Genomic DNA, 18,065 nt, shown 5'->3' with positions numbered 1-18,065 from the left:
GCCTGAAGAGGGGGCCTGGGCACTGAGGGGCCAGCTTGCAAGTAATGAAGCCACTAAGTCGGCACCTGCCTCTTGTCCGCACCGGAGTCTCGCAGAGGAGGGCGGAGCAGACACACACACACACACACACACACACACACACACACTCTCTCTCTCTCTCTCTCTCTCTCTCTCTCTCACGCGTGCTCCTCCCCTCAGGTAAACAGGACTTACTGTGTTTTTATTTACGTTAAATAAACCAAAGCTGGGACTTGCCCTCCCTGCCAACGTTTTGCACCCAGAATCGCACTGTGCAGTGGAGGCAAGGGTGGGGCAGCCATGGCGGCGAGCGGGGGAAGGGGCACAGGACAGACCCTGCTCCCAGGAGGCTCAGCCACCAGGGAGCCCAGCGGACAGGACGCCCTGGTGGGGGCGGAGGGGAGGTGGGAGGGGCTCCTGAGTCAGAGGAAACCCAGCCTAAAGATCCGCAAAGGAATTTATTTACCTTAATTTTTGCTTTTTATTTTTTACACCCACAAGACTAGTGAGTTCTTTCTGTAAAAACTATTTTTAAAAGCCTTTGATCAGAGGATACTCTGATTCCGTGAGGGAGGCAGCTGTATGGTATGAAAATGTTACTTGGGGCTTCACAGTCAGGCCCCTGGATTTTCCTGGTTCTTAAGCGGCGCTTGAATGCAAGCGGTGGGTGTACCGCATACAGGTGTTGGGAATGTGTGGGCCCCATAACTAGGAGGACTCCAGGCCGAGCAGGAGGGCCCCTCTCCGAGGGATTCCACGTGTTCTGTCGCTTTGGCCCACAGGTCCTTCTTCCCCATAAAATCTGGCCAAGCCCCCCGGCGGTCCCACAGCTCCTCGGGCCCGCGCAGGCCTCCGCGACTCTCAGAGGCTCCTCCGCTCCCAGGAGTCTTAACGTGGTGCTTTTTTTCAAATTTACCTTCTTTACTAGAAGAAGTAATTTTAAGTGATGCTGTTTTATCCCCACAGTGAGGGGAAACTAGTGTCATTGGTAACCATAAAAATACACACAATGAATCCAAATTGCTCTTCAATTTAAGCTAAGAACTGTACCTGACCCGGGAGGAAAGGAAAAGTTGGAAAAGGAGTAAGCGTGTTCATTAAGTGATTTTTCACCAGGGCAGGGCTGTGTCTCCATGACACCGGTGTGGAGAGAAGGAAACTCCCTCCAGGCAAGCACACCCGGCTTCAGTAGGTGCTGGGTGGTGCCCTGTGGTGACTGGTGACTTGACTTGGTGATGTGCTTCTGTCCCCTCCATGGGCCATGTCCTCCGAGAAAAACCACAGCTGCACTTCTCCCCGAACAATTTATTTTGCTCATGTGCCTGCAGTCCTTGAACCCCAGGACAAATTCGAAATGTGTTAAATGTATAAACACACGAGGAAACCAATGTACACATCCTCTGCAAGACAGTGGAAAAGTCACGGGGGATCCAACCAAAGGAAGAAGCCAGGAATGTCAACAAACAAGTTGGTGGTGATGCAACATACAGAGAATAAATGTTTTAAAGAAATAAACACCAAGAGGAGGAAAAGGGACAACATGGAGCTCTCTTGAGTTAAGAAGGTCCCTGATCCTTCCAGTCCAGGATTGTAATCTATAGTCCCCTAGATCATAATGCTGCCCTCCCAGGAGACTCAGTGTCACCAATGCCTAGAAATTGCTCCTACTCCTTTGCCTCATCAGCCAGCGCGTGCCCCCAGGTGCCCACATGGGCCCCATCAGGCCCAAATTGACCACGGCCTCTTTGGATAGGTGGAATTCGCCCATCAGGTGTGCCGTATCTTGCTAATTACAGGAGTAGGGCAAGGAACCTTCAGTGAGGACATGCTGTATACCAGACACCATTTGACTTTTATAATGGCTGCTAAACTCTTCACCATCATATTTAATCATTAGGTAAATGGCTCTCGCATTTGAGAAATTATGTTGCATGAAGTCACGTGGCCAGGAGAGTTGGACGTGGAGCCCAGATTGCTCTTAAAAAGCTCTCCTCTCTGTACTGTGCTGTCGTGCAACCTACAGTGCTGGGCTTCCTTCTCCTCCCTTTGTTTTGCACCTTTAAGGATGGAGGATGATTTGCAGGAAGTCCTTTTCTTACACCCTAGGATTTGGGGAGCCTCCTGTGTGTGAACATCACCCTGGCAGAGGGCCCGGGATGACTGGGGGCAGGGAAGCCCATGGGGAGACGAGGGCAACGGTTCAACCGAGAAGTAATGCCACCTAAAGAGGTAGGGAAATAGAATAAAGAGCTAATTGGGGACTTAGACATTTTTAAAAAGCAATTGAAAATAGTTGGAATTGCTCAGCCCCAAAAAGGTCTTTATTAATGCTTTTTATGAATTTCATAGGAAAATGGCCTGCCCACATACAGGTCACAGAGGCTGGTGACCTCCTGTGCTCTCATCCCACGGACCACACAGGCAAACCGGACGCTCGACGCTGATCAGGAGGAGGAGGGGGTGAGGTCTGCAGGCGGGTTCTTAAAGCTCGGTGCAGCTTCCAGTGACAGTGCTGGCTTCGAAATTTAACGGCAGGTCTTGTCCTATAGCAAGCGGGCATCAATTAGTCTTTCATCTTTAGTTACAATTAGTTCCCATCTTGTTAAACTCTGGAGGAGGTCTGTGGGTCCTACTAGACACCCCAGCTATTCTCATCTAAACAAAGTCAACAGAACCTCATTCACCTTCTGTGTTTAAGGCTCTGAAATGAAGAGTAACAAACACTTCAGACACCTAGGATACTTCTAAAAGTTCTGTCTGTAATGATTGCTCTCTGGGGTTTGGGGTGAAAGAAGGGAAATGCAGAGGTTAGCCTGTATATGTGGACTTTTTTATAAGGTATAAAAGAGAGAGACCCTTTGTAAGGGCCAGTCTTTGAAAAGGAGAGCAAATAATGACTATGTTTAGGTTCAGAGAGTATGTTTTGGTATAAAATGTTGCATAGTTAGAGCTCTGTCTTGGTTAATGGCACCTGGTTAGAGAAATGCTTTGATTTGTATAGATACACATTGTTGCCTTAAGTAAAAAAGTTAAGTGGCTGAGCTATAGGAATTATGCCCACAACTCCTCTTACTGGTGGGGAAGGAAAAATGTCGTTCATACAATCCCGCGGGGTCGGGGAGGGGGGAGGAGGGGGCGGTCCTCCTCCTGAAGTCAGGGCCCCAGCTGGCACTGCAGGGGGACTGCGCTGCTGTGGCGCTTCTGCCGGCTTTTCGACTCAGTCATCCCAGTGACGACCCTCTGCAAACCCAGTATCTACCTCATCCATCCCCAATGAGAAGAAACACTGTCTTGGGACAGGGATGGCAGAAAGAAGTGAGCAGTTGGCGCCATTAGCCTCCCTTCTTTTGTCACTAAGGCTTTATACCATCAGAGACTAGAACTTGACCTCATTTTTATCAGTGCCTATTGTTATACAATTTTACTGGTTGACAGGCTTTAAAATGTTACATTACTCTGTATTCCTTTCGGTGCCAAGAGATTGAACTCTTCCATACATTTATTGGCCCCTACAGCTCTTTGAGTGGCCTGATCAGCCCCACCCCCTTCTGCAATCTCTCTGGCATCAAGCAGGAGTGGGGGCGGGGGCGGAACAGGAGCCCCAGCTGCTGAGCGTTGCGCAGGAAAAACCCAGCCCTTGTTTGGACCGGAACCACCCTCTCAGCTGGGGCGCCAGTCCTCCCGCCCAGGGGGTGCTTTTTGAGTGGTTAATTGTCTCTGCTTTAATTCAGTCGATGGAGCTGTGTCAGAAGGCAGGGAAAAGTAGAGATGGAGAAGGAGTTGTCAAGGTCCTTTTCCTTTCTTATGAACAGAGCCAAACGGAGACTTGTGAGTTCGCTGGGAAGGCTAACGATTTAGAGCTCCTCAAAGTGCTGTCCTTGCCATACTGGAATATTAGCAATGGGCTAGGAGCCCTGGGGGAGGGGCGAGGGAACCTGGAGAGAGAAAGCAGCTGCCCAGTCATTCCCGTGTGATCCCAGACTCAGCAAGTCTGGTCCCATCTGGCACTGAGGCACACCCCACTGCCAAACAAGAGCCCTGCAGGTAAGTGGCTCACCCTTCTTAGAGGCAGTGTAACAACCACTTGCTTCTCAGGAAGCACAGTTCTTAGGGTGACCTGACCACCAAGGGCCACATCCCACCCATCCCCACACGGGAGATGGGGAGACGGGTGCGGGTGGCCACAGCTGCCCCTCCCTGGTGACAGTGCTGTCATGACCCTGGGCCCTTGCATGCTGCCTGGCCTCCGGCAGAACCCCTGCAGCCTCCTTCCTCTTGAACCTCCTCAGGAGGTCATTGCCTCTATAAATAACTTACTATAACTGAACACTTTCACTCAACTTTTAGCCTTTCCTTTTCCACTATGAATAATCCCAGCACCTTTCATCTGACTTCCTGCCTGACTTTGAGCCAATCTGCCAGCTCTCTCAGGATTTCAGGCTTTAACGCAGGCCAGTCCTTTTGCCATCGTTCCTTCTTCTCTCTTCCTCTTTGCTTGACTAGCTCCCCACTCAGGTCTAAGCTGGAAGGTCCCCTCCCTGGGGAAGGTTTCCCAAACCTCTGAACTGAAATGCTGTCCCTGACTTGCATGTCTTTTGTGAGAGCAGAGATCACACCATCTAATTATTCTTGTACAAATGGCTGTCTTCCCCACCAGGCAGAAGTCCCGTGTCTGGTTTGTTTAATGGATAGCTTTCATAGAACAGAGCCTCGCACTTAAACAATACTTGTTGGAGAAATGTTCCATTTGTTGAATTCAAAAAACCACCTTCTGATTTCAGGATGACAGTTGAGTCCCTGATTTCAAAGTCTGGCCCTTGTTTCCATCCCTTCCATCCTACCTGCAGACCTGTTGACTCAGCCTTGCCGGCAGCCCCACCCTGCTGCCTGCCTTTTTTTGGTTGGGGTGGGGGGTGGGGAAGCAGGTGTCCTAGAGCGTTGGCTGTCTTCAAAGGGCTTCATCTGTGTCCGCTGGAAGGATTTCAGCGCCTTTGTGAAATCAGGGTGAGCGTTACACTCTCCAGACTCCTCAGGCAGGCTTTGTTTACCCTGGGACTGCCTCCAAGATATCAGCTGATGGCTTCAAACACTTTTTATGGTCTCAGATTTGCACAGACTCAGATTTTTCCCCCTTCATCTTCCAATCCTTTCCTAAGATTCCTCCCATTCACTTGTTCAACTTTTTTACAAATGCTTCTCCATGTGCTACTTTTCCTGCCGAAAACTGGCTTCTTGGCTTACGCTTAGTGCTGAGGTACATCTTGCAAGTGCCAAGGACAAGCTGCAAAGGGTGGGCAGCATGCTTCCTGATAGTCATTAATTATGGATCCGTATTTACTGGGGCTTTTATCCTTCCACAGAATGGGAGTGGGTGTGGTTTTTGGGAGTAGATACAATGGAGATAAACTAGTAGTTGAGTTAGTCCTTCAGGAAAGTAAAATTGGAAATTCTTTTTTTAATTGAATTTATTGGGGTGACACTGTTTAGCAAAATTATAGAAGTTTCAGGTACACAGTTCTACAACACATCTGCATGATGTATTGTGTGTTCACCACCCCAAGTCAGGTCTCTGTCCGTCACCATCAACCCCCCTGAGACCCTCTGCCACCTTCCCTCACCACCCCCAGCAAGCGCCACACTATTGTCCATGTCCATGAGTTTTTCCTCTTTTTTTCTTTTTTGCTCTGTCTCTCCACCCCTTCAGTCCACACCCCCCACCCCAACAGCTGTCAGCCTGCTCTCTCTCTATGCATTTGTCTCTATTTTGCTTGTTAGTTCATTATGTTCATTAGATTCCGCATATGAGTGAAATCATATGGTCCTTGTCTCTCTCTGACTGGCTTATTTCATTTAGCATGATGCTCTCCAGGTCCATCCATGCTGTTGCAAAGGGTAAGATTTCCTTCTTTTTTCTGGCTGAGTAGCATTCGATTGTATAAATGCACCACAACTTTTTTGTCCACTCATCTACTGATGGACACTTGGGCTGCTTCCATATCTTTGTGATTGTAAATAACACTGCAATGAACATTGGGGTGCTTATGTTCTTTCAAGTTAGTATTTTCGGTTTCTTTGGACATATCCCTAGAAGTGGAATTGCTGGATAAGGCAGTTCTATTTTTAATTTTTTGAGGGCACTCCACACTGCTTTCACAGTAGCTGCGCCAGTCTGCATTCCCACCAACAGTGCACAAAGGTTCCCTTTTCTCCACATCCTTTTTGGCACTTGTTGTTTGTTGATTTATTGATGATGGCAATTCTGACAGATGTGAGGTGATAGCTCATTGTGGTTTTAATTTGCATTTTTCTGATGATTAATGACATTGAACATCTTTTCCTATGTCTATTGGCCATCTGTATGACCTCTTTGGAGAAGTGTCTATTCCGGGCCTTTGCCCATTTTTTAATTGGATTTTATTTTTGGTTTTGAGTTTTATCAGTTCCTTATAAACTTTGGATATTAACCCCTTATCAGGTGTATCATTGGCAAATATGTTCTCCAATTCAGTGGGTTGTTTTTTCATTTTGTTGATGGTTTCCTTTGCTGTGCAAAAACTTTTTAGTTTGATGTAGTCCCATTTGATTATTTTTTCTTTTGTTTCCCTTGCCTAAGCAGATATATCAGAAAAAATATTGCTACAAGAAATGTCCAAGATTTTGCTGCCTATGTTTTCTTCTAGGATTTGTATGGTTGCAAGTCTAACACTGAAGTCTTTAATCCATTTCAAGTTCATTCGTATGTATAATATAAGAAAGTGGTCTAGTTTCACTTTTTGTACATATCTTTCCAATTTTCCCAACACCATTTCTTGAATAGACTATCTTTATCCCATTTGTATGTTCTTACCTCCTTTGTCAACTATTAATTGACCACAAAGGCCATTTTCCTCCCTTTATCGTTGCGCCCTTCCCAGTTCAGGCTGTGCTTGTGAAAAGGACTGATAGTTGCTTCCTTCTTTCCTCAGTGTCACCAAGAGTGGGGAATGGCCTTACATCATAACAGGAGATTAGGTGGGACCTTCTGCTTGCATGGGCAGGGACTCAGAAGGACTTGGTGATGCTGGAAGAGCCTCCATCGAAAGAGGCCAAGTACTGGGTTAGAGGTGGTAGGTTTAAGAAGAGGTCATTTCTGGAAGTATTTGCCGAGGGGAGATCATTTTTGCAAAATGACTCAAAGCCTGGCAAGCCCCTGATACTAAGTAGTCTGCCATCTTATAAAGATGCTTATAGTCCCCTTAATGTGTACATGAGGACAGCTTTTTAAACCCTAACAGGTCTCATGTGGACCTTCTGTCAGCTCCAGCCAGTCCTTGCCCCATGTCAGCTGAGAAGCACTTAGGGTACAACTCCTTCGTGGGTGCTGGGAGAGGTCCCTGGTTTTCTCAGGTTTCAGTATCTAAGCCCCACAGCTCTAAGATGGCGTGGGCAAGCTAATGTTGTGGTAACACAGTGGTGACTGATGAACTTACCCACCACTCAGAAAAGTGTCCGTAGGCAAATACCTCAATCCCAATTAAACCAGCCTGCTCCCTAGCCAACTGCTGCATCCTCCTTCTCAGCCGTCCTCCAGCTGATTTTTCCAAGGATGCCCATATGCAGAAATAAGATTCAAATCGAATGCCTTTTCATCAAGTGGGCAGTGAGATTGGAGAGCTACTCCCTCGTGGGTAAACCACTAGAAGGAAGGATCTGGCTGAATTGGAGCAGTTAAGGGAGAGGGAGAGGAAATTGACAAGGACACTGATACATCAGGCTCTTCAAAGGAAGGTGATTTGAATATCAAAGGTGGAAGAGAGGCCCTCAGGAAACTGATGAAACTGTTTGAATATTTTTGCAAAGAGATTCCTCTTTATCTTCCTGTCCTTGATGTAAAATGAAGGAAGACATACTGTGCTGTCATAAAATTTTGTCAAATAGCTAATGCCAAAAATTCCTATACATTCTTTTTTGTTAGTCTAAGACTACACAACATCCATTTTTTTAAATAGATAAAATATATTTTTATGATTTTCAGTTTTGTTCAGAGATAAAGTTCCAATCAAACCCCTTTAGCGCATTTTAGATAAGGTTGGTGGGGGCGGTAATAAGAGGGTGACAGCAGGTCTAAGAGAGGAGAAGGAATTATTTTAAGATCAGCTAACAGGATGTGGAAGGGAACGTTTCCTGTTGCCTAAACTTCAAAGCTGAAGTGAGTGTGTGATAGGGACCCCTGCATTCTAAAGAGAGGTGCTAAAAAAATCCCACAGGACTTGCTAAGGAAAGGCTAGCAGTACCTGAGAAAGTTCTTTGCAGGGAGTTTGTAAAAGGAGCAAGTTTTGCTTTTTCCTTCTTTCCCTTAGGGAAAGGATCCGGTCACCCAAAGCAAGCAAAGACGAGGCCAAGAGACCCTCAGGGTTGCGGGGGGGATCTTGCAAGGAGGGGAGACAAATTGGCCTCTCAACACACTGACCTCTCATTTCGTAGATTGGAGCTTATATTTCAGACTGCACGGTGCTACTGCCAGAGCAGAGAATGCCATGTGTCCTGGGAGAGCTTGCCTTGGTCTTCTGGGGTGTGGGAGGGGAAGGGCATGAAGACTGGCACGTGGCACTCAGGGAGTTAGGGAAGCAGGAAGCCAGCTGAAGCTGGGTGGCAGGGTGCGGGTGGCGGGGGAGGGGGCGCGGGGCCGGGGAGACGGCAACTGAGGTAGTAAGATGCATTGCTGCCATTTGAAAGGCTATGGGTGAGTAGATTCCCATGGGCCATTGTTGGCCAGCAGGCTACCTTCTGGGGCAGGGGGTCCCAGCAGAGAAAGACCAGAGCAGCTGGAGAGTGCATCATCCTGGTGCAGTGCCGGAAGTCCCTGCCGTGGGAATGGGGGGCAGGGAATCTCAAGAGCACCACTAATAAGCCATTCAAAGACTCCAGACACTCAGGCATAAGCCACAAACTGCACATGTTGAGCATAATAGCCTCTGCCCCTTCGCTCTCATTTTTCATCTGCTTAGTCGTAGAGGGTCCTGAAGAAGGCTGGAGGGTGGGTGGGGGCGGGAGGAGTGGGGAGTGGAGAAGACAAATCAAGAAGAGTGGGAGACTAAACCACACCCCTTTCCCCACTGAAGGTTCTTAACCCCCAGGTCAGACCTAAGCTGGATGGAGGGAAGAAACTTTAAATTGGATGTGAGATGCAAGTTTGGGTTTAGATTGGAGCTTTTAATATCCCCAAATGGTACTGTTCTGATATCTGAAAATGGTTGAGGTTTTCAGATCTGCCTGAAGAAATCACCGAAGAACAAGAAGAGTCAGACAGAACTCATTTGAAGACAGCGGTAGGAGAAAAACACTAAATCTAATCTTACCATGTTAAGCGTGCTCAATAAACCGGCGACATGTGTTTGAGAAAGAGTAATGTTCCAATTCGCCAACAGGAGAGACTTTCCATTTCACACGTGCACTGAGCCTTGGACTTTCATACCCAAGGCAGAGCCCCTGCTCAGGGAGAGCGCGCAGGCTGGCGGGAAAGCTGCAAGGGCAGCGAGTGACGACAGCACAGTGTCATACTGGGAGAGTGCAGGGCACTACATGGAGCGAGCAGGCCACTGACCGCACCTTGGGGGCCAGGGAAGACTTTCAATGAGGTGGCATTTTGGCTACATTTTTATGGAAAAGTAAGAGCTGATTAGACCAAAGGGGAGGTAGAAGGTAGGGTAGAGACAGAAGGGGAAAGGGGCAAAGAAAGGCAGAAATTGGGAGTGTTGATGAATGGACTTTTAAGTGTATTGACCATGTTAGTAGGTATAAGCCTGCGGGTCAGGAGCCCTGGCTTCGAGCTCAGGATGGTAATGTGGCACCAACCCCCACGTGCAGAATGTGGTGCCCAGTGGGCAGATTAGATCTCCCCGGACAAGTGCTTATACAGGGGTGGGCAAAGGTAGCTTCACAGTTGTTCATGTAGAAAATAATACAATAATAAATAATAATTAAAGAACAAACTCTTTTATGAACTCACAGCTGTGTACCTACTTTTGCCCACCCCATGGAGAAGACAAAGCCTGCAGATACAGCTGATGCGATCAGGACTTCCGCCCTGCAATCTGGCGCCAGGACTCTGCGGCCGGTAAATCCATACAGAATCCCCCACAGAAGGGGGAGCCGGGGCCCTGGTGTCACGGATGGAGCCACACAGACCCTCTGTCCTGCAGGAGGCAGATCGAAGACTCAGACCCTGCAGACCCGGTGGTCATCTGTCTTCTGAAGCCCAGACGCAAGCCTGGGCTCTGCCTTATCCCTTTTCCAGGGCTTTTTAAACCCTAGGAAAGGCAGGGCAAAAAATGATAAGGAAACCCAGAGGGGTCGCCCGGGCGCCTGCAGCGTTGCTGATGGCAACTGCCCGAAGGACCTGCGTTCCCTGCGGCCCCAGGGCTGAGGGCCCGGCTGACTCACCACACCAGACGCCTGGGGAGATAAGAGCCCCAGAGGAGGTGCCAAGAGGAAGAAAGCACCAACTCCAAACCCTCTGGCTCAAAAAAGGGCTCTGACTGGACTATGCGCCAACCAGTTTCCCTCTAAGAGCCAAAGAACCATCAGTGTCCCCAGAGGCCAAGAGGGATTCCCAATGTTGGATGAAGCAACAGAGGCAGAAAAATAGACAGCAGTTGGAAAGGTGGGAGAAACAACAGAAGAGTGTGTTCCCATAGAAACTGAGGGAAGAAAGTTTAGGAAGTTGATTAATAGAAGAACAAAATTGCCCACCGGATATGGTGGGAGGTGGTCACTGGTTCCCTTGCCAAAACCATTTCCAGTGCAGCAATGGATTCAGTAACCAGGCTGCCGTGTGCTCAGCTGTGAATGGGACGTAAGCAACTGGAGGGAGTGGGTAGAGAGGACCCGTTCCAGAAGGCTGGCTATTGAAAAGATAACAGTGGGAGAAACAAGAACTATGTGTAGGGATATAATGGCATGAAAGAGGGTTTTTCTCTTTTTTTATGTCAGGAGAACTTAGGACAAGTTTGAATAATGATGGGAAGAGTGGGGGAGGGGTTGAAGAGATGAATGACGAACGCATAACTAAATGGAACGAAGAACTCAGAAAGCAGGCAGGGGCGGAGCTGGAAGAGCACAGGAATTGCCCAGGTATAGGGATTAGCCTTGGACAAGAATGAGGACAGTTTCACTAAACTGGGGAGAGAGTGAAGACTTAGGGGTAGATGAAGATAAGTGGCACCTGGAGGGGCAGAAAGATTGGAGTGAGTTTGCTTTCCTCCTGGGTAATAAGGGTGATGAATAACCTAAAAGCATTTTACAACTTCAAAATACTTGCATAAATATTTCATTGAATCGTCAAATGAAGCAAGCACGTCTTCTGGTTGGTTCCAAACCTGGGCACACGCCCCAGGTTCTCTTTACTGTTGACAACCCCAAGTGGGTGTTCCTCCTTCCTGCAGCTCCACGCTCCTAGGACTCACACTGCTCTTTCCTCGTCCATGGGCCCCAGCCACCTTTTGTGAGTCTCCCTTACAGCTGCTACCATGGCGGGGATCCAAACAGCAATTGGCTGCTTCCTTCCTTGTCATTGCGCCGCAAACCTCCCTGCCATCCAGTGGCAACCAGCTCCAGCGTGGCTGGCCAGTGTTCCTGCTGTGGCCTGTCACAGAAGAGGACACTGACCAAAGCCATACCTGTGTTAGATGCACGGCGCCCCTCTTGCCTGTAGCCAAGGAACATCCCCTGACAGAGGAGGTTAACGTGGCATTATTTGGGTTGCGGACAGTTGGCCAGTTTATCCACTTAGATGTCTGATGGTCACTCACTACCCGAAGGAACTGGAGCAGGGGCCAGGCTCCAGGGGTCTCTTAGATTCCAGCTGTAGCTGGCCCTGTGGTCTTTCTCCCAGACTTTTTTGTTCTCAAGTGGCACCATTGCAACACATCTCTTGAAATCTCTTGCTGATTAGTTTGTGATAGGAAAGAGGGGAGAAGGGCAGGCTTGTAGCTGCAAAAATTGTGAAAGGCGGAAAAATGCACTGGATCCAGGAAGCAAACCTGTGACTATCCTCAAGTCAGGTGACATCTGCTTTTGGACAAGCCTGTTTTGAAGGCTATTCTGAAAGAGGAATTTTGAAAATGCTTTGAGCAATAATGGTATCATTTGACTAAAACATTTTCCTCAAGGCCAGTATTTATTTGGGTTATACATTCTAATGTGTTTATTTAAAAGGTTCATTACTTTATGGCCTTAGCTCACACAGTGTTTCAAGCGGTGCTCTATTGAAATGAAGGAAAGATACTTCTTTCAAATGTGGATCCAACAGCCGACTTTGCGCCAAGTATCTTTAAACTTTCCAGCCCAGAAGAATATTGAGGCTTTTGACATTGTGAATCAACAGTGTGGTTAAAGGTCATAGGTTTAAAAAATTCGACTCAGTTTAGCTTTGACTTCTACATTTAAGAGGCAGACCTCGTTGACCCCAGAGTGAAGGCGAAACTGCTAAGGCTGAGAGGGCAGCTCCAGGGAGCAAAATCACTTTGTTTGAAGTCAGCTGTTTTCCTGGGTATTGTGCTTTAATGTAAACCAAACAGACTCACCACGTACTGGGCAAGCAGTAAAACAATCCGGCACACTGCTTCTGCTCAGGGAAACTGTTCTGACGGCCTAGGACAATATTACAGAAAAATTGTCCTGGCCTTTCCCCATCATCTCCCATCTTTCTTTCATTTTCCACCCATTTTGGTGGCCATTGCAGTGGGTTTCTTGTCTTTGGTCTGGGCTCCGTGCGCAGTGCACTGCACCCTGAACTGAGCTTCTGCAGCCTTGACCCTTGGCGCGCCCCAGGCATGGCAGACACGTCCCCTTGGGCCTCCTCGCTCTGGGCGGCTGCAGGAAGCTCGCCCGCCGCCTGGTGCCCGGCCAGCAATAGTCTGTGACCCTTGTGTGGGCCACAGGGCCATATGCAACAGGCGGGCTGTGGCCGAGAGTGAACAAAATATGTTCTTCCAAAAACATTGAGATCGTAGGTTGCTCATTTTTTAAAGACGATGCGTCGCCACAGAAGCCCTTGTGAATGCCACGGTGCTGCTGGAGATGTCCCTTTGTAACCGACTTTTGCAGTAAAAACCAACGTGGGCTTATTGTACGTTTTCTAAGCTTCCAGTGCACACAAGTCATCGCCAGTGTACCAGCGGCTCCCCCTCCGATTCGGAGTCTCTCTGCTCACTGGGAGCCCTCCTCCCACAGCGGGGCCCATTTGGACAGGCGGAGGAAAACCAGACGTGATCTTAGCTCTGGAGGGGTTTTTCCCTCTTAATTTTGGAAGAAAAGAAAAACATGCAGGGTAACAACACAGTTATGTTGTCAGGGTGATTGTTTGGCTTCTGGCTAAGTCTTGGTCTCACAGGAGACACAGAGGTAAAGCTTTGGTTAAATGTATATATATATCGCTCTTTCTTTTTATGAACAGAACCTGCAGAAATTCCAGATGAACTGGCAGAGTCTTTGCCTGACCCAAATGGAGGCGTTTACGGTATCAAAGAAAGTTTCCTGAGAGGCATTTCATCTTGGGTTTCCTGTGAAGGAACTGGGAAGAATGGAATGGCTAGGACCTGGGGGGGAGCTGGGCTTTCTGCCCTCACACCGGCGATTGGAAACCAGGGCCCTTCATAGACAACGGGGAGGTTTTGTGTGGAAGATGGATCTAGGAGATTGGAAGAGACCTCGCACCTTGATGTGCCCTGGATTGAAGTATGATTTTCTTGGCCCTCAGCCTTGGGGTGGACATGAAGACCGAGCTGACACTTTAGAGAAGGTTCTTGGGGACAGCAAGTTTTTCTTCTCCAAAATTGTGATGATGATAATCCAAAACACAGAGCCATGGTGGCCCAGGCAGCCCTTCCTTGACAACATAGAGTTAGCAGACCTGTTTTTGTTTACAGCTTCATTAAGCAAGGCTCTTCACTAAGGTGTTTAATTCCATGGCTAGTTCCTTTACAGAATATAGATTGAGTGATACACAAACTTTCCTGCTCTTGGTCCAAAATATGTTTAAAAGACTAAAGCTCATTAAGCTGTTTGGCCTCAAAGACCAGTTAGTTACATTCCCATCTACCACATGTAATACCCTTATTTGTCTCCATCTAAGTCATGGCGCATGTGCACTGAGCCCCATCGAGGAGGGCGGCTTTTCAGTGAAGCCCAGGATGTGGTCCTCTCCCTCAGGAGGCTTCATGAAGGAGACACTGTGTGAAATGTTAATGAGTAATTCAGGGCAGGAATGATAAAGTGAGAAAGGATGGAGAAGCCTGGAGAAATTGAGAAAGCAAAGAGCATGTGAGAGACCAGACTTCCTTTTTTCACAGGGATATTGAATCTGTTTCCAGAAGAAAGAACTTGGAAGTTACAGAAAGAAAAAAAATCAATAAGAAGAACTTCTAAGTTGGGAAAGACAACCTAGGGAGAGTGCTGGAGGCAAGCCAATGGAGAGCTGTTAGGGGTGCTTCTCAGAAGGATTTTAAAAGGATTTTGTACGTTGAATAAATGAAATGACCTCTATGAAGTGACTGGAGTGGACCTTGAAACAGTGGCACAGCGACCTGAGCAGAAACTCAGTCTGCACCTCCCAGAGGAGCAGCAGCTCTGCTGGGCCTCAAAGGAGCAACTGCCGCTGGATGGGCAGCCCTTCCCCTCCTGTGTGTTCCTGCACCACCCGCCCGGCCCCTGGGAGAGCCCAGCCTGCAGCAAAGCAGTCTCTGTGGCAACTGAAGCAGGGGGCACAGAGCTAAGGGTCCAAAATGGATGCATCCATGGTATACTTAAGGTTTGCGCCATTCATCAAATGCAAACTTTACCTTTCAAACAAACTTGATAATGATATGCAGTTTAAAATGTACTGATATCTGCAACTTACTTTAAATGCATTTTTAGGAACAGATGGATTGTTGTACGTATGCGTAATGAAATACTACTCGGCCATAGAAAAGAATGAAATCTTACGTTTTGCAACAGCATGAATAGACTTAGAGTTTATTATGCTAAGTGAAATAAGTCAGACAGAGAAAGGCGAATGCCATATGGTTTCATTATGTGTGGAATCTGAAGAACAAAACAAAATAGAAACAGACTCATAGATACAGAGAGTAGGCTGATGGTTGACAGAAGGGAGAGGGATTGGGAGACTGGGTAAAAAGTGAAGGGATTAAGAAGTACAAATTGGTAGTTACAGAATAGTCATGGGGAAATAAATTACAGCACAGGGAATATAGTCAATAATATCATAATAACCATGTTTGGGGCCAGGTGGGTACTTGAAATATCAGGAGACCACTCTGTAAACTACATGATTATCTAACCACTATGTTGTACACCTGAAGCGGATACAGAATATTGAATGTAAACTGTAATTGAAAATTTTTAAAGATAAAAAAAAAAAAAACCCAGATGAATTGATGGGTAGATAAGAGACAGATAGGCAATAAAACATAGCAAAATGCTAATTGTAGAATCTAGGTGGTAGGTACATAGGTATTCACTGTACAACTTTCAGCTTTTCTGTATAAAGTTTTTTATAATAAAATGTTGGAGGAGAAAAGTCCTTGTGGCGCTATTGAACAGGGCAAATGGCTTTCACCTTGCACAGACTTGGACCACCACAGGCTATAATACTGTAGATTTATTGAGTTCCCACTGCTCCCTAAGCATGTATACTGTATCATTTACAACCACCTATGAACTGAGTACCAGCAACCACACTCTGTAGATAGGACAACTGAGGCACAGAGAGCATGAAACGTCTGTCCAGAGCCACACAGCTGTGTCAGATTCAGGATTTGAACCCAGGTCTGACTGACTCCAGAACCTAAGGCCATGACTGATGCACCACACTTGGGTTCCAGATGTGCATGTCTGGCACGGTGCCTTGTGTTGGCTGAAGAGCATTTGATGTTTGGGGGAAAGTGGGAGGGGTGCCTGCCTCCTGGCCCTGCCCTCACCTCTAATGGATTTCAGGTGGGTTTGGTTCTTTAATTCTTTAATTGTTAATAGACACCCAGATGGCATGCCACCTGGGAGTTTTATTCTGGTTTCATCTTTTTTTTTTTTTAACAAGTTTATTTAAACAAGAGGATACTTTAATTTCAAAGGAAAACTATCTCATATTCATTCCCTTGAGAGTAATTTATCCCCATTTACAGACAAATTGTCCTTCAGGTAACAGCTACATACAAAAAAGTTTGCCATAAAATTGTCCTTGGTTTTACAATGGCAAATGAACAACACTAAAATTCTATAATCAAACAAGGTATGCAGGATTTTTTATGTTGTTTAACAATAAGAGCAAAATAACTCACTGGAATATAACAGTAAGAGCTAAACGGGCACACCACGAATGGAGAGAGACGGCACAGTGAGTCTTCGCTGAATGTTACTGATAGGCTCTTGGACCTGCAGCGAAACCATGTATAACAAAACCAGTTCCCGCACAGGTGAATCAGAGAAATGAGAACTAAATTCCTGCGGTGGCTGACCAACATTATAACGAAATGACATCGGATGAAATGACATTATTTGAGGACCTGCTGTATTTTCACAGAACAAGTCATTTTTCCCTATTCCATCTCCATATGTGTCCATTGAAACATACCATTGACTATTTAGTTTTTTAAAAAATGCACCATATTTGTGCACGTGCACCAGTTACTTTAGGTATAGTAAGGGAATGGGGAAGGGGAAAACGAAAACAGAGAGAAACTATACTGTAAGACTCAATGTGGTGGGTAGAATCTGGGGTTTTCTAATCGAGTCTGTACTCTTGGTCTGTAGGAACCGAGTGCTGAGACAAGGTAGAACAGTCCCTTTTTGGTAGACACTGCTGGAACACATCAATTGTATCTTCATCCTCCGCTGCCACCTGTGCAGGTGCGTCTGTTTCAGTGATCAGCTGCCCATCCCATCAGAATCTGATCTGCCTCACTGACAAACCCTGTCATTTACCACAGGCTTCCATTAGCTTACTAAGTGGTACAAAAATGCCTCTTAATCTTAGACTGCACCACAGAAGCAGCCTGCCCCGCCACCTTCAAATTAATACCGTTGTCGTTCTCAGCCTTGGCTCCTTCCTCGGGCTTTTCTGTCAGCAGTGGTGAGCGCCGAGTCTCCTCAGCTGCTGCTTCACAAAAGAGGTACCTGAGCCCCACTGCATGAGTTTCAGCTCATTTTGCCTCCTGTTGTCCTCACGGAGTTGCTTCCAGTCACTTGTTGCATATATGAAATATGATGACACTCCCCAAATCCGGTCTTTAACATAGTTTTCAGCTGCCTATGCTTTCTCCCACAGGTTGGAAAAAGAAAAAGAAAATCATTGAAAACCAAATACTTGGCCATGGCCTGGAAGCTCAGTTGGTTTGAGCATTGTCCTGATATGCCAAGGTTGTGGGTTCGATCGCCAGTCGGGGGGCATACACGAATCAACCAGCGAATGCATGAATAAGTGGAACAACAAAACCATGTTTCTCTCTCTCAAATTGATAAAAAAAAGAAAAAAAAGGAAAAGGAAATCATATACCCTACCTCCTCCTCTTTCACTTCAAAGACCCCAAATATCTCTTGATTGAGGTGCAGAGCCTTTCACGGTGTCCAGGGGAGCTCAACCATCAGACTTGTATGACATTTCTTGGGTGGGTCGGGGAGTCCCAGCACAGCCCAGGTGGAGGTGACCTGTGGGGCTGACTGTCAAGAGCATCAGGCTGTGGACATTTGTGTCACACAGCTCTCTGGCGGCCCTGTGCTAGACCCTGCGAGGCCCTCTGTTCCTCAGATTAAGCGTGTTTGAGTTTCTGTTGTTAAAAGGAAGACAGAGGCTACTTCCAAAACTAGAAAAAAGAAATGAAAAACCCAACAGGACAGCTTCTCTACCCACACACAGCCCAAAGCTCTCTGGGTCCACCACTGCCCTGGAATAGATAGCGGGGGAAAAAATGATTTTGCAACCCGGAACCAGGTCTCAGGCCTTCCCTGAGCTGGCCCCGCCGTCCCTACGGTCAGGCCGTCCGCTGAAGCCTCTGCCTGGTGTGAACGCCCTG

This window comes from Pteronotus mesoamericanus, unplaced genomic scaffold, assembly GCF_021234165.1.
Source record: "Pteronotus mesoamericanus isolate MK-2021 breed Mesoamerican mustached bat unplaced genomic scaffold, CSHL_Meso_final contig_50, whole genome shotgun sequence".
NCBI lineage: Eukaryota > Metazoa > Chordata > Mammalia > Chiroptera > Mormoopidae > Pteronotus > Pteronotus mesoamericanus.
This window is presented reverse-complemented; position numbering follows the sequence as displayed.